Raw genomic sequence first — 16,943 nt, 5'->3', positions numbered from 1 at the left:
GGTCGATGATGAGGACACTATACAACCTGTCTTTACCATTTATGAAATCAGTGAAGATAGTCAAATTCTGAACACATTAGAAAATTTTGAAACATCTTTAGAATATGACCACACACAATTTCAGTTAGATTCTGACATTGAGTATCCATCATCTAGACAAATGCCTCTTTACTCTATGGAAGAATTCAGTAGTTCCGCCATTGAGATTTTTCCAGATAAAACATTGAATATCAATAAAAATTTGGAAAAGTCACAACAGGAAGAGCTAACGAAAATCTTGCAAAAACATTCTACTGCATTTGCATGGGAGTATACTGATATGAAAGGTATTGACCCTAAGACTTGCATTCATCACATCTACATCGAGGAAAACAATAGACCAATTAGACAACCTTAGAGAAGGATGAATCCAAACCTTAGGGAGATAGTGAAAGAAGAGCTCCAAAAGCTACTCAATGTAAACTTCATTTATCCAATTTCAGATAGCCGATGGGTTTCCCCTTTGGTTATAGTACCTAAAAAGAATGGTAAATGAAGGGTATGCATTGATTACAGGGAATTGAATAAAGCAACTTTGAAGGATCACTTTCCTTTGCCCTTTATCGATAAGGTATTAGATACACTAGCAGGCAAAAAGTACTTTTCATTCTTGGATGGTTTTAGTGGCTATAACCAAATTTAGGTAGCACCTGAAGATCAAGATAAGACCACATTTACCTGTCCATGGGGAACGTTTGCTTACCGAGTGCTTCCTTTTGGATTATGTAATGCACCTGCAACATTCCAAAGAGCAGTACTAGGAATCTTTTCTGATCTAATCCATGATTGTGTATAGGTTTATATGGATGATTTTACAGTCTACGGTAATTCATTTGAAAAGGCATTAGAGAATTTGGAAAAAGTCCTTATAAGATGTAAAGAAACAAACCTTTCATTAAGTCATGAAAAATGCTTTATGATGTTTACTGAAGGTATTGTTTTGGGACATCACATTTTAGGGGATGGGATTAAAGTTGATATATCAAAAGTTGAAGTCATCTCCAAGTTGCCTATTCAAAATTGTCAAAAAGATGTTAGAAGTTTTCTGCGATTTACTGGGTACTATAGAATATTTATAGAGAACTTCACTAAAATAGCATCTCCACTCTTCAAATTGCTTACAAAAGATTGTGAATTCAAATGGGATCCTGATTGCCAATCAACATTTGAAGCTTTGAAAACAAGAATATATGAAGCACCCATCTTGAGAGGGCCAAATTGGAAACTTCCTTTCCATATTTCTACAGATGCTTCAGATACAGCTCTAGGAGCTGTGTTGGGTCAAAAGGATTTAGTTCCTTATGCCATTTACTATACTAGTAAAAACTTAACTCCCACTGAGTTGAACTATACTGTGACTGAAAAAGAGTTCTTAGCTGTTGTTTATGCAATCAATAAGTTTAGACATTATATAACAGGCTATGAAACTTTTGTCCATACTGATCATTCTGCGATTAGATATCTAATGAACAAACCTGTTACTAATGGCAGAGTTACAAGGTGGCTCTTACTTTTACAGGAATTCAATATTACTGTGTTGGATAGACCAGGGAACCAAAATACAATAGTTGATTTCTTGTCTAGGATCCAAAATACTAAAGAAGATTCTCCTGTAGAGGATAAGTTTCCTGATGAATATTTATTTGCAGTAACTACTAAGACTCCTTGGTATGCAGATATTGCTAACTATTTGGTTACAGGGAAACTACCTCCACATCTATTTCCTAGTGAAAGAAGAAAGATTATTTAGGAGAGTTCAAAATATTCATGGATTTCTAACGAATTGTTTAAAACAGGGCCAGATCTTGTGATCAGAAGATGTGTTAGGGAAGATGAAATGCCTGACATCCTCAAGGCATGTCATAATGAACCATGCAGCGGACACTTTGCTAACAAAAGGACAACCTATAAAATCCTTTCTTTAGGATATCATTGGCCTTCCCTCTTCAAAGATACAAAAGAATATGTCAAAAGGTGTGACAGTTGCCAAAGAGTAGGGAACCGACTCTTTCAAATGAAATGCCATTGCAACCGCAAGTACTCATCGAACCCTTTGAAAAATGGGCTTTAGATTTCATTGGACCTATTAATCCACCATCTAAACAAAAGAAGTATATATTGGTATGTACTGATTATGTCACTAAATGGGTAGAAGCCAAAGCATTACTTTCTGCTACTGAAAATTCAGTTATTAGTTTTCTTTACGAGGATATTTTTACTCGCTTTGGTGTTCCAAGAGAAATTGTGACAGATCAGGGAAGTCAATTCACATCCAACATGGTGGAGAAGCTGATGGAAGAATACAAAATAAAGCACAAAAAATCTACCCCTTACCATCCACAAGCAAATGGCCAAGTAGAGTCTACAAACAAAGTTATTGAAGGCATCATCACCAAAACTGTTCATCTACATAGAAGAGATTGGGCAGAAAGGCTTCCTGAAGCGTTATGGGCCTACAGAACTACATGGAGGAATACAACATGACATTCTCCCTATGAACTTGTTGGGAAAGAAGTCCTGCTCCCCATTAAGTTCCAAGTCAAAACTTTCAAGATGGCAGTTCAGTTGGGGATGGATCTATTAGAAGCCCAAAAGCACAGAATGGAGTAGTTGAATGAGCTAGATGAGATCAGACAAGAAGCAATCCTAAGAACTGATCTAGTTTAGTATCAAAGAGCTAAGTGGCATGGCAAGTACATCAAAGAGAAAAAGTTTCAAAAAGGAGATTGGGCATTACTATTTGATTCCAAGTTTAAAGATTTCAAAGGTAAATTTCAGACTCATTGCCTTGGGCCATATGAGATTGACAAGATTTTTAGCAATGGAGCTGTAAGAATCAAGACCATTGATGAATTTCAAACTCCTCTTATTGTGAATGGCCACAGATTAAAGATCTATCATAAGCCACTCTCAAAAGAGGAATTTGTCAAAATGTTTCAAGATAGTTCTGCAATAAGGCTGATGAAGAAGAATCCTTCTTCTCCACCAGCTTAGCCTTTGTTCCTTTCTGTTACTAAAAAAAAAATAAAAAAAAAATGTATAAGCCTGGAAACCAATCACTGATTGGCAGTCTTATACACAAAATATAGAGTGAAAATCAGGAACACCTGACACCCTATATTTTCCAAAAAAAAAAAATTCTCTTTCTTTCCCATTTTCATTTCACTTCACCTCATTTTCATCCACTCCATTTCATTTTCATTTCACTCCATTCCATTTCATCCCACTCCATTTCATCCATTTCATTTCATTTCATCAATAAGAGTCTCTTTCATGACCATTTTCACTCAGTCAATTATCATCTATCCATCTTCATTCAATGAAGTGGTTGTTGTGTCAGTTTCCACAGCTGGAACCAATTTCAGCAGCCAGAAGCAGTTTCCGCAGCCACCACTCTGTTTTTCAAATTGACAGTCAAGATGTTAGTTCAATAATCATGAAAGCAAATGCAGGTATGACCGAGGACATATTATGAAGACATGGAGCACCTAAAGGCATCAATAAGGAGCAGTTGATCATGGACAAACAAATGGAAAAAATTTCAAGGTATGAGTAAAAAAATTTAATTCAAATAGCAATCAAAGCACATTTTTGCATAGTTATTAAACCATAAGCTCCACTATGTGCAATGATTGTTGTGATAGCTCCATAACCATTCCACAACATTCCTCCACAAACCATGCATTTATTTTCCAAACGGTCTTATGATTAGCCTTCGGATTTAATTTGTGTTGGCTGCATTTTAACACTCCACCTGTAATCATGATGTGGTCGATTTGACTACGGCTCTTCTTAGCCGCATAAAATCCGTAGCCGTTTCATAAACGTGTTCATATCTACTCTGCAGCCACCCAATTTAAAATTCTGCCGAATGTACTTTATTCCCCCTACTGTTCTATTGACATCACGGCTGCATTTCCACCTTGTTCACATAAGCCTTCACCCCATTTCATGAATTCATTTCCACTGTCTGTCCTCTGTTTTCCGCTCACAGTCACTGGTTTTCTCCATAACCTCTGTTCACTCCCATAGCCCAGCCGTCTCACTTCCGCTAAATCCTCCTCACGCAGAAGAGTTTAAGAACAGAAGGAAGGATGGGTCGGTTGTTGAGGGCAGAACCGGAAGGGCCCAAGTTTTTGGAAGGATACCCGCAAGTGAAAGACATACTGAAGAAGGAAAAATGGCTACGGTTTATTCAAAAGTTCAAAGGCTACAATAAGGAGATTACAAAGGCCTTTGCAAGGTCTTTTAATGGCCAGGAGGTGGAAATTGGGGACCTTAAGTTTACAATCACTGAGGCATCCATAGCAGCTGCTACAGAACTTCCCCGGGAAGATGAATGTTGGTTCAAGAACAAGAGCTTTGACGAGCAGACTTGGAGGGTCATACTACGCAACCCAGGTATGGACGTAACTATATTCAAAAAAGGAATTTCTGTCCATGCTTTAAAAGAGGAGTGGGCCAGCTTACTGTTAATTATTCAAAAGTTTATTACTTGTGAAGGCCGTTTTGGGGCAATGTATATGTATCATACTCAGTTGTTGATGAACTTTTTAGAGAACCAAACCCTCAATCTGCCCTACTTTTTATCGCTGAGCTTAAAAAAGATGTGCACAACAGTCCAAAAGAATATAGAAGACATAGAGCCCCATTTGTATCATCATGGGCTTGTGAGAATTCTAATTGAGGACCAATTGAAGAAAAATAGGGATACCTGGGAACGGTTTTTGGTGAGAAACTACTTTCAAGAGCCATCCGAGGCACCTGAAAGCAGTACACCAAGAAGGAGTAGGAGAAAGGAGAAAAGTGTAAGAATTCAAGATCCTCCTATTAGCAAAACCAAAGAAGTTGATCAAGAAGAGAGGCTGGAAAGAACAAAGGATAGAAACCAAAGAAAATAAAAAAGAAAACAAGACATAGAAGCTGTATCTCAAACTGCAGAGCCTTCTCAAAAAGAAGATCACCAAACACTGTCCGAAAGGTTAGCCTATCTTAAAGAACAAGCGGCTGCAGCCAAGAAGAAACGAAAAGGAAAACAGAGTATGAGTATGGAGGAAGATACTAGTCCACAGTATGTGAGAAGAAGCTCTAGGCGTAAGGGGAAATTAAAAACAGAAAAAACCAAAGGGCTCCACTTTATTGATTTGGGGGAGGAAACCCCAGAAAAGCCTCCAGCAACCTCTCCTGACCGTAGCCCACACCATACTTCCATTTCACAGCCAGATGTTGACATGAGTCCTTCTCGGCCAGAGTTTGAAATCAGCCCTTCTCAACAGGATTTTGGGGTCAGCCCAAGGAAAGCTACACCCGAGGTAGGCCCAAATCAGCAGGAGATGTACAATTATATAGAATCCTTAGGGAAGATAGTTGCAGGTCCAAGCACGTCATCCACTCAGCCTCACACAACACAAGAAGCTCTAGTCCAATCATTGAAACAATATATATTTGAATTGGAGGTTTTAAATAGACATATTAAAAATGAAAATGAAGCATTAAAGGAGCAAGGTAGATTGGACAAGATCATTCATGACAACACTATGTTACATCTGGGATTGTGGCAGAAAAAGAACAGGAAATTAAAGAAAAAGTGCAGGAAGTTGAGTAGGGAATTGATCAGTCTCAAATTCAGATGCTTGATGAGGAAGCCCCGGATGGTAGTAGTACCAAGGAAAAGGAGAAGAGGACTGGATGTACTGGCAGAAGCTTCAGAGCACATGGATTAAAGGGAGGATGATCAAAATTTTGGTTGCATGGGGACATGCAACACCTTCACAGTGGGGGTATGTTGAGTCCCAAACTTGCATCTTTCCTATGCACCTTTCTAGACTTGTTCCATTTACCTGGACCTCCTAAGCTGTCAACATCATTGCATATTAGTTTAAAAGAGCATATAAAGTGGTTTCCTAACTATGTTTTGTGTCTGCTGTTTGAATTAGATTTTTGCTCATTGAGTTGCGGAATCTTATCACTTTCCGCAGCCAGTTCAACTTTCCGCAGCCTTTTTGTTAAAGTCTATATTGCAGGTGTCTTCAGGCAAATCGAACCACATAGGTAAGTTGGAAACGACGTGGACATGGACCGAGTCCTATTGGCTCAGTCGAATTCACCAAAGAAGGCCGTGGTCAAAGGTAGTCAAGCGATGGTCAACATAAGAGTCCTACGGCGACAGAACTCCGTTTTTCACCACGTGAAGACTTGCGTGGCTGTTCCTAAATCTTAGGGGACATATCAACACCTGTGGACTGCTCCATAAAGTGAATCCAATAGCCACCCTCAATAGATTTAATCTTCACGGCAGCCATGACGCGAGATCCCTGGACGTGGTTGTTCACGTGTCTTTTATCTGCGCAGTTTTTAGGAAATTAGTTATGTAGTTTTCTGTTATAAATAATGCGTTCCCATACGCATGATAGTTAGCTTTTGTAATGTAATTTTGACTGTTAACAAGCCCACTGTCTCGTGACATTATTTCTACTTTATGACTGCATTTTGAATACATGAGAAGACTTTGTTTATAAGCTCAATTCGTGGTTGATAGCTGATTGCCCGAGGTTGTGTAGAGGGCCCCTGTACACACCGAGGTTTTGTTTATTGCTGTATAGTTTCATGCTTTATTTTCTTACGTTCCTGATGCCATAATTATTCACTTGTATATATTGCATTTCTTATGGTATTAACGTGTTATTTCTGTCCATAATTTTACATGCTTTATACTGCTGTTAACTGATCAGTGTCTTTGTTCCAGATTACAGTAGGTAGCCCGGGCATTTGCACATAGTTTTACAATGACTAATGAAATGGAATCCTTCTTGTCCTTCTACTGTTTTATTTTTCTTAGTTTTAATTCCAGCACTATTTTATTTATTTTAGTTTTGTTCATTTGCTTTATTAGTTAGATTAGATATTGAATTACTCATGTCATTTTCAGTTACCTCCGAACGCCATAGCGAGACTAATGGTGAGGGATTGAAGTATGAGTGTGTAGTTTGATATTAGTTTATTTTTCACTGTTTTATTTATTTCAGTTTTGTTCATTTTCTTTATTAGTTAGATTAGATATTGAATTGCTCATGTCATTTTCAGTTACCTTCGAAAGCTATAGCGAGACTAATGGTGAGGGATTGAAGTATGAGTGTGTAGTTTGATATTAGTTTACTTTTCTGCAAGATAGATATTAAATTGCTCATGTCATTTTCAGTTACCTCCGAAAGCCATAGCGAGACTAATGGTGAGGGATTGAAGTATGAGTGTGTAGTTTGATATTAGCTTACTTTTCTGCAAGTTAGATATCAGATTGCTCAAGTTGTTTATGATTACCTCCGAAAGCCATAGCGAGACTAATGGCGAGGGGTCAGAATATGAGTTGATGTAATTTGATTTTAACTTTACTTTGCTTCCAATTTTTGGATTTCTTTGAGTACAGTTTCTTTTGTATTTAGACAACAGCAAGGATAATGGGTTTCATGATCAATAGTTCACTGTTTGTTTGATTAGAATGGTGGCACATTTTCATTCTCTTTTAGGAATTAATTTCATCATTGCATGTTTTAAAACCTTTTTGAAAAGTTTGAAGTTTTGGAAATCATTTTAAAGGACATCATTGCCTTAAAAATTTATATCCATACTTGTCTTTTAGGAGTGCCATCTCACATTAGGGACTCAACGAAGATAAACCCAAAAACAAACTAAAAATCAAAAACGACAAAAAGTAAGAAATATGTTATCTTGCACATATAGTGCGCCACACTTCAGCAGTTTACGACTCCCGGATTGACAATTAATATAGAAATTTAGGACACTCTAAATTGACCAAACAACAATCACAACTAGAGAAGTTGAGAGGAGATCGAGTAGAGACATCTACTCATGCAAAGACCTCCAGTAGGGGAAATTTCGAGCCAAATGGGCGGAGGAATCACATGCATCCATACCTCCAGGTCAGAGGTGGGGCGATGTGGAGTGGCAATCCTAAGAAGGCTGGAATAGGGGCAGGATCATTGAGGTACCCAACCTCTTTTATTAGACCTTGCTATGGGAGCCCTGACGAGGAGTAGCAGGACTGGCTGAGAGGGTAGAGACAGATGCGGACGGAGCGGTAGAGAAAGCTACAGTGCAGGAGTCCTAAGACTGTGCAAAGCTAGCAAGCTGCAGCAATGCGAGAGGCACAAGAGTGTTGCACCAGTGCAGGATGGCACAGAGAGGTGTGAAATGGTGCGAGATGCATGGAGTGTTGCAGCAGCTCAGAGGTTAGAGAGGGAGCACTTGTCAGCAACAAATGGAGCTTCAACATTAGAGGATGTTTCTAGTCCAACATGAAGGTCAATTGGGAATTTTTTTGTTTCTAGAGTTGCTGGAGTAACAACACTTGGGAGAAGTGTTGTATGTAGAACATTCTAAAGGCTCAAGATAGGGTTCGAGTTGAATGCCTTTTTTTGAGAGGGAGTGTTGAAAATGGCAACAAGAAATGTTAAAAATAACATTTCAGGTACCAGTGTTGGACATAGCAACAAGGAATGAAAAATGGAAATGCTAAAAATAGCATTGCTATAAATAGCATTTCGGGATGGATTCCAATTTTAGTTAGTCCCTGAACTAAAATTGAGAAGTAAAATTTGAATTTGATCTTAGCAACTGTTTGTAAAATAATTAATTAATTCATCTTGAGTTAATTAGTTGTAGAAAATCAAACATGAAGTCTATGTGGGGACATGCAACAATTATCCCATTAATTGAGGAATTTATCCCTTAGTTAAAGAGATAAGGATGAGTTGTAAATTGAGTTGTAATTAGTTAGCTCAATTAACTGAGCTAAGTCCAATTAGATTAGTTCAAATAGTTTGTTGAACTAATTGTGAGTTCAGTTAGTTAATGCATGCATGCATGTAACTACTGCACTTCAGATAACTGAATATTCTCTCATAAATAACTCATGCATGTTAGTTCAGTCAGAGACTCAGTTGAGATCAGAGGATGAGACAGTGTACTATCAGTCGGAGGGATTTTCCTATATAGGAAACTCATCCATGCAGAAGGATCTTATCTCCTTCAGGATTACGCAGTTAGATCAGAGGTTAGTGAGTGTGTGAAGAGGCCAATTCACACAGGTGGCAACACTATACCTCAAGGAAAACTGGGCAAGGAAATAGGAGGCTTGGAGGGCAGAGGAGAAGATTTGTGAGAAGCCTTTGATTGTTTATGAGCAGCATTGTTCAATTGCAGAGAGAGAAGGATAGCTTGTGAGCTGATTCTTTTTGTAATTTGAACATATTCCCACTTGTATGATAATATAAAGATTGGGGTTTTAGGCTAAGGCTTTCCCCGGGTTATTATTTTGTGTTCATGTGTGATTGATTTCTCATTCTCAGTTATATGTGTTCTATTTGATCTTGCTCATATTCGATTAAGCTTCCGCAAGTTTGTTGTAGAAGTAGATCTTGTATTTTGCTTTAGTATATTGCATAATCTGTTGATCTACAGTGAGAATTTCTACATTCCTAAGTCGCTCTTACAGTTTGTCCCCTATGAACTGCATTCATGTGATATATCGATGGGGAAGTGTTTATTATTCGGTTTTTGGAGTCAACTGGAAACTCGTACAAGAATTATGGAAGAAAAAAATCAGGTTTTATGATGGGTTGTTTGCATATTATACAATTGTTTCTGTTTTCCTTGGAATCTTGCTATCTCGCATGGGAATGTACTTGAATTTTCTAGTATGGAACTCAATATATATCACATGCATGGATGATTGTGTTTATTGCCTTGATTATCCACTATTTCTGTTTGTTAAAAACCAGGGTTTCTTGGGTAAGGTCCCTCCCGTTTTAACTTTGTATTTGGTCTTAAGTGGGCTCGGGGAGCCTTGGGTTGATTATTCCGACCTCTTGCAACAGACCCAAATCATACATAGGATAATTGTTGGGTTTAACCTTGACGCTCATCGTTATATGGCTTTATGTTGTGGTATCCTTACATGTTTACATTTGTAGTGTGAACGTCGAGACCTTAAGCTTGTTATTTACCTCGAGCTCGAGGTCTTAGCTTCTTGTCGCAGGGTTTCATATCACTGTGGGGGTTGTTTGAGTAGCAATATGGTTCACCCTTCTTTCGATAAAGGTTCATCAACTAGTGGAGGTCGTGGGCGCGATAGAAACACAGGGCGGCATTGTGGCAGCAATCAGTCCCAGCCTCGCCAGGTTAAGGGAAAGGGCCACAAATCCACTTCAAGACTTATCCGCAATTCAACCTAGTCATACCATATAGGTACTCTGATGAAGGTTCGATAGTTAATATCTAACTTAGGAGGCAACAAAATTAAACCAACAAGCAACAGGTGCAAAGATAGATACAGAAGAATGGCTAGACTTGGGGTGAGACCTCCCAATATAAGAAGAATGTATACCTATATTGGTTAATGAATAATGTCATGGCCAAAGATTTTATGAACCCTCGAGCTGGTTCCTACAAGACTAATCTTGGTCTATAGAAAATTCATAAGAAATTTCAACTTATTTAGTTTTGTTAAATTTGGAAACTATAACCAAATTCTACTTTTTTTTTAGCTTCTCTGGTGAAAATAACCATTGCATTAAATTCATCTTCTTGAGATGATCAAAATCGACCCAAAGATCAACAAATTTGGATAAGAAAAATTATTTATTTGTTCAAAAAAAGTTTTATAAGTCATAATCTTATCAAGTGGGAAAAATTGAAAATTTGAAATTTTGAATTTGCCTCCAAAATGTAAAGTTCGACTCCACCTCCATAAGAACTAATCGTCATGACAAATTGTATATAAAGGCATCTGAATGTCTGAGGTATTTGAATTCAGATGGAAGAAGAAGGAGCATTATGGCTTGGGTTTTCTCTTCTGTCAGAGGGTGGAGGGTCTCATGATCGACAGTCGTTCTTAAGGGTAATTTTGGGCATCGTTGAAGTCTATTGTGGAGGCTGAATAAGAGTAGAAGGTGATCACTGTGATTTAGGATAGCTGCTGGCCTATATCAAATGTCATATGAAGATCGAGTTTCATACCCTTGCAGAAAGGTGAGCCGTTGGTCTACCTTAGGGCTTGTGTTAGCTCAGGTCTAATCGAATTTTGTTGCAAACCTTGTTTGATGGCTGAATGCAGTTGATAAAGGTGTTATTGACCAAGTGGAAGAGGGCTAGAATGGCTTCTTGCATATCAATCTCAGCCACAATCATTAGGAGGGTTCTTAATGCAATTAACAGTGATCTTTGTGAGCAACCCTAATCAGTCTAACCCTCTTTAGCAGCATGAATACAGATCATGCCAGACTGCAGATCCAGATATATCACTCATTTTTTTAAGGGTTATGATGCCAGCAAGTCACTATTGAATTTAGATTGTTGTACTCTATCTCTCTGCTGGATATTTTGATACAAGATAATAAGAAGAATTGTCTTCGGGTTTTTCCCGTCTTCGGGTTTTTCCCTGGCTTGAGTCAGTTCTTGTGTTCTCATGTCTTGACTTGTCCTCGCTCTATCTCTGCTGAATATTTTGATGCAAGATAATAAGAATAATTGTCAAAGGGTTTTTCCTGGCTTGAGTCATTTCTTGTGTTCTCCTGTCTTGACTTGTCCTCTGCATAGGTTGTTTTTGTTCTTTTTCTAGTTACCTCTGCATAGGTTGTTTTTGTTCTTTCTCTAGTGATGCATTGAAGTAAACGTATTAAGCAAAGAACATTTTAGCGTAAAATTTAACATGGTTTCAGAGCACAGACGAGGACAAGCCCTAACAGGAGTACAGGGGAAAGAATTTGCCCATAAAAGTTTCAGCCTACTCAAATCATAATTTTCATGAAGAAATTTTGAGGTATTTGGGACTCAAGATCAACCCAAAGTCAAAATCAAATATCATATGAAGTTTTTTTTTTTTTTGTAATATTTTTACCCTTAAATAATAACGCAAAGATCATTCTTATCAGGGTTTGGGAACTCTTCTTCTTTCTTTCTTTTGTTTTGTTTTGTTTGTTTGTTTTGTTTTGTTTTTGTTTTTTGTTTTTTGTTTTTGTTTTTTTACCCTTAAATAATAACGCAAAGATCATTCCTATCAGGGTTTGGGAACTCTTCTTCTTTCTTTCTTTTGTTTTGTTTTGTTTGTTTGTTTTATCTTCTTGGTTTTGGTGGTTCATTGATTCGTTGGGATTTTTTCACTACAGTAACGTATTAACCCTGGTATAAAATTAGAAAGTGAAGGATTTTGGAGTGTAGTTTGTGTCTTGGCCCGCCTTTCACTATGAACAAAATCTGCGAAGGAGTCAGTTGGAATTTGTTGAAGAATACTTGCAGATCTTAACCCTCTCTCATGGGCATCAAATTCTAAGTCTTTGGCTGATAAACTTAGTTTGTTACTTCCAAATCTCCTGAACAATGTTACTTAGTAGGTCTCTCTGTGGTTCTTATGTGCCCAGACAGCACAGAGACTGATAAGCCCCTATGGCATGAGTACATCACTGTGAGATCTGTCAGTACAAGACTAATTTAGCAAGCAAATCGAGAATGCTCAGGAAATAATTTGATTAGCGAGATTGTCTGCAACACTTCCAAAGAAGCCACTCCAAAGGTTTCAGAGTATGAATAATGTATGACTGTTGTTGGCTAACATCAAGTTTTGGTCTTTGTGCGTTCTAGAAAAGAAACAACAAAGATAGCTCAAGATGCAGCGCTTGAAGATATCACTCTTCAATGTCTTCTGAAGGATGACAATCAGAGACTGATTCAGTGAAATCTATGATCTATTGTCATATAGCTTTGCAACACATCATGCAGGGATGGCCAGAGCAGATCAAACTTTGGTAGAAGACCTTCTCTTTTGTTGAACGACCATATTCAAATTTTAGTGTCCACTACTTCTCTTGCATAGGCATACTACTATTAAAACTGGAATTCAACTTATTTTTTAGATATTATGTAGATGCTTGAGGTCACAGTATGTCTCCTATAATAATCTTAGGACAATGTTAGCTTTCTCTTATGAATCTGATATTGCTATTTGAGAGCTAATTTGTGTCAAAGCTAGTAAATAAAAATAAATCAAGATTTCTTTGGGTATAGTCCAAAATGCAAGGAAGGCATGCACATGGCTAGGCTTCACCTATCTTTTGATCTGTATGTTACATATTTGTTGACTCTTTATCAAGATGGTGACAATGGTGCTATGGAAAATAGTTGAAAGGACTGAGGCAGATGCTTGATCGTAAAAGCATTTCATTCCATCGAGAAATGGCAAACGACAGGTGTAATCTACCTCAGGGTTCATTGAGGACCACAAGGAATGGGTTATGAGGAAGTTCATGTCCCTACGCTGAAGCCGATACCATTGGATGAAGAAGAGGATCTTGTGAAATTATCAGATCTGCTGGATTGAGCACAAACCGTTTTCTTTGGAATAATGCAACTAAATAGAGTGCAGAGCTAAGTATACAAAATTTCCCGGTTTACGCCTGGGAATTTGCTCTTGTATTCACCCTCAATACAAGCGCACATATTAGGATTGCAGTGCATAATGTTCCTTCAGAAACTCACGTAGAAATTTGTCCAAGCTTCGTTGTTGACTAACCAAGATTAAATCATTGTGAAAAAAATATTCAAATATGGTATACAAGAGAAACGTATAAATAATGATTCCTGGAGCTTGATCTCTTTTAAAGTTCAATGAGTCCTTGGCTTCTGAAAAATTGTCCAGTCATTAGCATATCTGAAGCACTGGGCTGTATGTTTGGTACATCAGGTATTGCAGTTTTTTTTATTGAGTTGTCATAATATTATTATGGTTACTAGAGCTTACACACATTGTCAAGTTGGTATTTTGGCCAAAGTGCTTCTATCGAGATGTAAAGGAGTTTATGTAAGTAACAGTGATATCATTAGGTGGCAGAATTGTGAATGCTATGAATGGCCCAAGCATAATCATAATAGGTTATGGATTTTAAATTCGTGGCTGGGAAATACCTTGACTTAATCAATGATATACATCACTTAGATTCTCCCTGATCTATTTAGAATATAGTTGAAGATATTCAGAACCATGTGAAGACACTTGTGGAGCTATCAGTTTAGAAGGATCAGAACAGACCTCTACAAGGAAAAATCCAAAGCATCTCTTAGGAGGATTTGTGATCTTGATAAGTTAAATTCATTGATTGTTCAGAATATTTGTTATGTGAGAAAGAATGTCAAGGCATGTTTGTTGATATAGTTGCAGCAATATGATGGAAGATTGATCAAGATTGTGTTAGAGTAGGTTAATTTATTAGTCGAATGTCTTTGAAAATTCATGATTTTTCTTGTCATACGAAGGGTCAAACTCAAACATTTCCACCGCCATAAGTTTGACCTTTTAATGCTGGAAAGTCATTATGAGCCTTTTCATCACCTTGATCATTAAAGTTCAAGCATGGGAAGGGGTGTCTAAGCATGGAGAGATTTTATGATGACTGTTAAGTTAGGGTATTGAGAGTTTGTTAGGGTGTCTACTTGATCATGTGTCTACAGTCAAAGGATGATGTCAAAGCAGTATAGTCATTAATATCTCAATCTTTTCCCTCTTTAAACATTATATTTTTTCCTCCTTCCTAGCCACCATTTTCATTATCTCTTATCATAGGCGAATGAATTGGTTCTTAATGTAGGGAATTTGAGAATTGGTCATGTATTGAAGGTGGGTTGTAGAGAAATTCATAACATTGTGTTGCGCTCTTGCTCTGCAGAGGCTACTAAGGTTGTGTAGTGTTGCGCAAGGTTTTCAACAGCGGGCAATTCATTCTTGGAGTCGTGAGAGGTAGGATTCAGTGGCCTTCCCTGTGTATTCACTGTTTTATATTTTGATGGAATTTTGCCAAGCTTTGTCACATTATCTGTTAAAGGAAAAATCGCTATGCACACTTTGTTTGTCCATCAAGCCTATAGTCATATTTTTACGTTTTTAGTCGTGTTTCATAAATGGGGAATGTAGTCATTTTATGATGTTGAAAGGTCGAAGTCACCTTCAACATCATAAACTTTCCCTGTCACCATTTCCTAATACAGTTGTTTAAGTGAAATTGCGCTGTCACTATTGCCTAGTCTTGTAGCCTCTGACTTGTACACGTAGCCTCTTTCAAAATTGAGTTTGACCAGCCAGGTATTAGGATTAAATGGCTCTTGTTGTCAACAAGAAAGGTGGGGATCTAGTGCGCACTAAGCCTAGCACCCTAAACCTAATAAATTCCTCACTTGCTATTAGGGTAGCTTTTGAAAGCACATGTTGTATCCCTTTTTGACAGAAGGTCCAAAAGGTAGGTCACAATACGAGACTTGCTAGTATGTTTGTGTTGAATTTTCATGGTGGCAAAGTTAAGCTAGGAAACCTAAAGATTTTTGTGATTGAAAAGTTCATCGATGATGCCACTAATCTCCCTACAAGAGGGGAAAATGGTTTAAAGGAGATGAATTGGACATCCTAGTTTTCAAACAATTTGTTAAGCCGAACTCATGGATAAGTTTTCTACAACTTTTGCCACTATATACCTTCAAGAGTGGTATATTGAACTTTTGAAAGTCATTTGGAGGTACTTCACCTTTGAAGGTGTATTTAGTAGGATATATCAGTGTCATTCGAGGTTGTTGTGGCATTTTACAGAGAACAAACCCATGAATTTACCTTATTTCTTACTCAAAATCTTAGAGAGAATGGCAACCAAAGTTCAGATTTAGAAGGACAATCATGTTTCCAGTTTATTTCATTTCTCTCTTATCAAAATTTTAGTCAAGTTTGTAGTTGAAAAGAAGAAAATGGATTGGTCAGGTTTCCTTTCTAGTATTTATTTGTTGCCTCTAGTTGGGTCCTCACTAGTGAAAATGGATGAGGAAGGACATAAATTGTAGGACACAGTTAAGAAGGAAGTCATCCACCTAGTAAAGGAGACAAAATCAGTGAAAAAGGAGGATGAAAAGCCAAACAAAGAACTCATAAGCAAGCTTGGTAAGAAGGCTAAGAAACAAGGCATAAAGGGTAAGAAGACAATTGAAGAAGCAAAAGTGCAGGTGGCATAAACATAGTCTACCAAGGTTAAGGTAAAGGTTGAAGATACAATCCAAGAGGAGTTTGTAATGAGACTTAGGACAAGGTAAAGTGTAAAAAAGAATGAGGAAGATGCAACCCCTCAAGTAGTGGTAGAAATTTCTGAAGATAGACAGGGAGACAAGCACGAAGATAACAGAGAGGAAGAAGTGAAAGGAGCTGAAATAATGCAGCTAGAGAAAAAGGAAGATATACTACAATTTGAACAAGAAGACACCAAGGTGGTAAGGATGAAAGAAGCCCTTTCAAAATACCAAATGAAGATAGTATTTCTTGAAAAGAAAAATAGATATTTGAAGCAAACAAGTAAACCAATAGTCGGAAATATTAAAACACCTCCTAAATCTCTTGCCAAAGACAAAGGGAAACATGTCTCATTTGCTGAACAAGCTAAGGAGATTGCAATGGAATCCAGTGGACCCTCAATAAGAGCATCCAAATTAAAACTTAGCTATGTACAACAGTTGAAAAAGGTGGCTCAAGCACTTGGCAAGCCACATTTTGATCATTGTAAATAATATTAGAGATGCATAGAAGAGCTGGAGGAGAGTCAAGAACAGATCAAGAGGTTCAAAAAAGCAGAACAAAGTTACAAGAGATCTGTGCAACATATTCTTGAAAATTGTGACAAATAAGTTTGTGAGGCATCCAAGGCCCTTGACAGAGGTAAGCATTTTGTAAAATGGTCCATTCTAGTGAGGAGAAAATGTAAAAATCTATATGTTAGGAATTTGGTGTTGGATGCAAAGTTTAGGAGCATGAAGCAGAGTTTAGATAAGGCATGGGGATTAGTAAATAAGTATAAATAAGCAGTTAAAGC

Source organism: Pinus tabuliformis, chromosome 5_2 (assembly GCF_031772625.1).
Source record: "Pinus tabuliformis cultivar Carrire ecotype Pingquan chromosome 5_2, CPIR1, whole genome shotgun sequence".
In the NCBI taxonomy this organism is placed as follows: Eukaryota; Viridiplantae; Streptophyta; class Pinopsida; order Pinales; family Pinaceae; genus Pinus; species Pinus tabuliformis.
The sequence above is the reverse complement of the archived record's forward strand: the minus strand, read 5'-3'. Positions refer to the sequence as shown.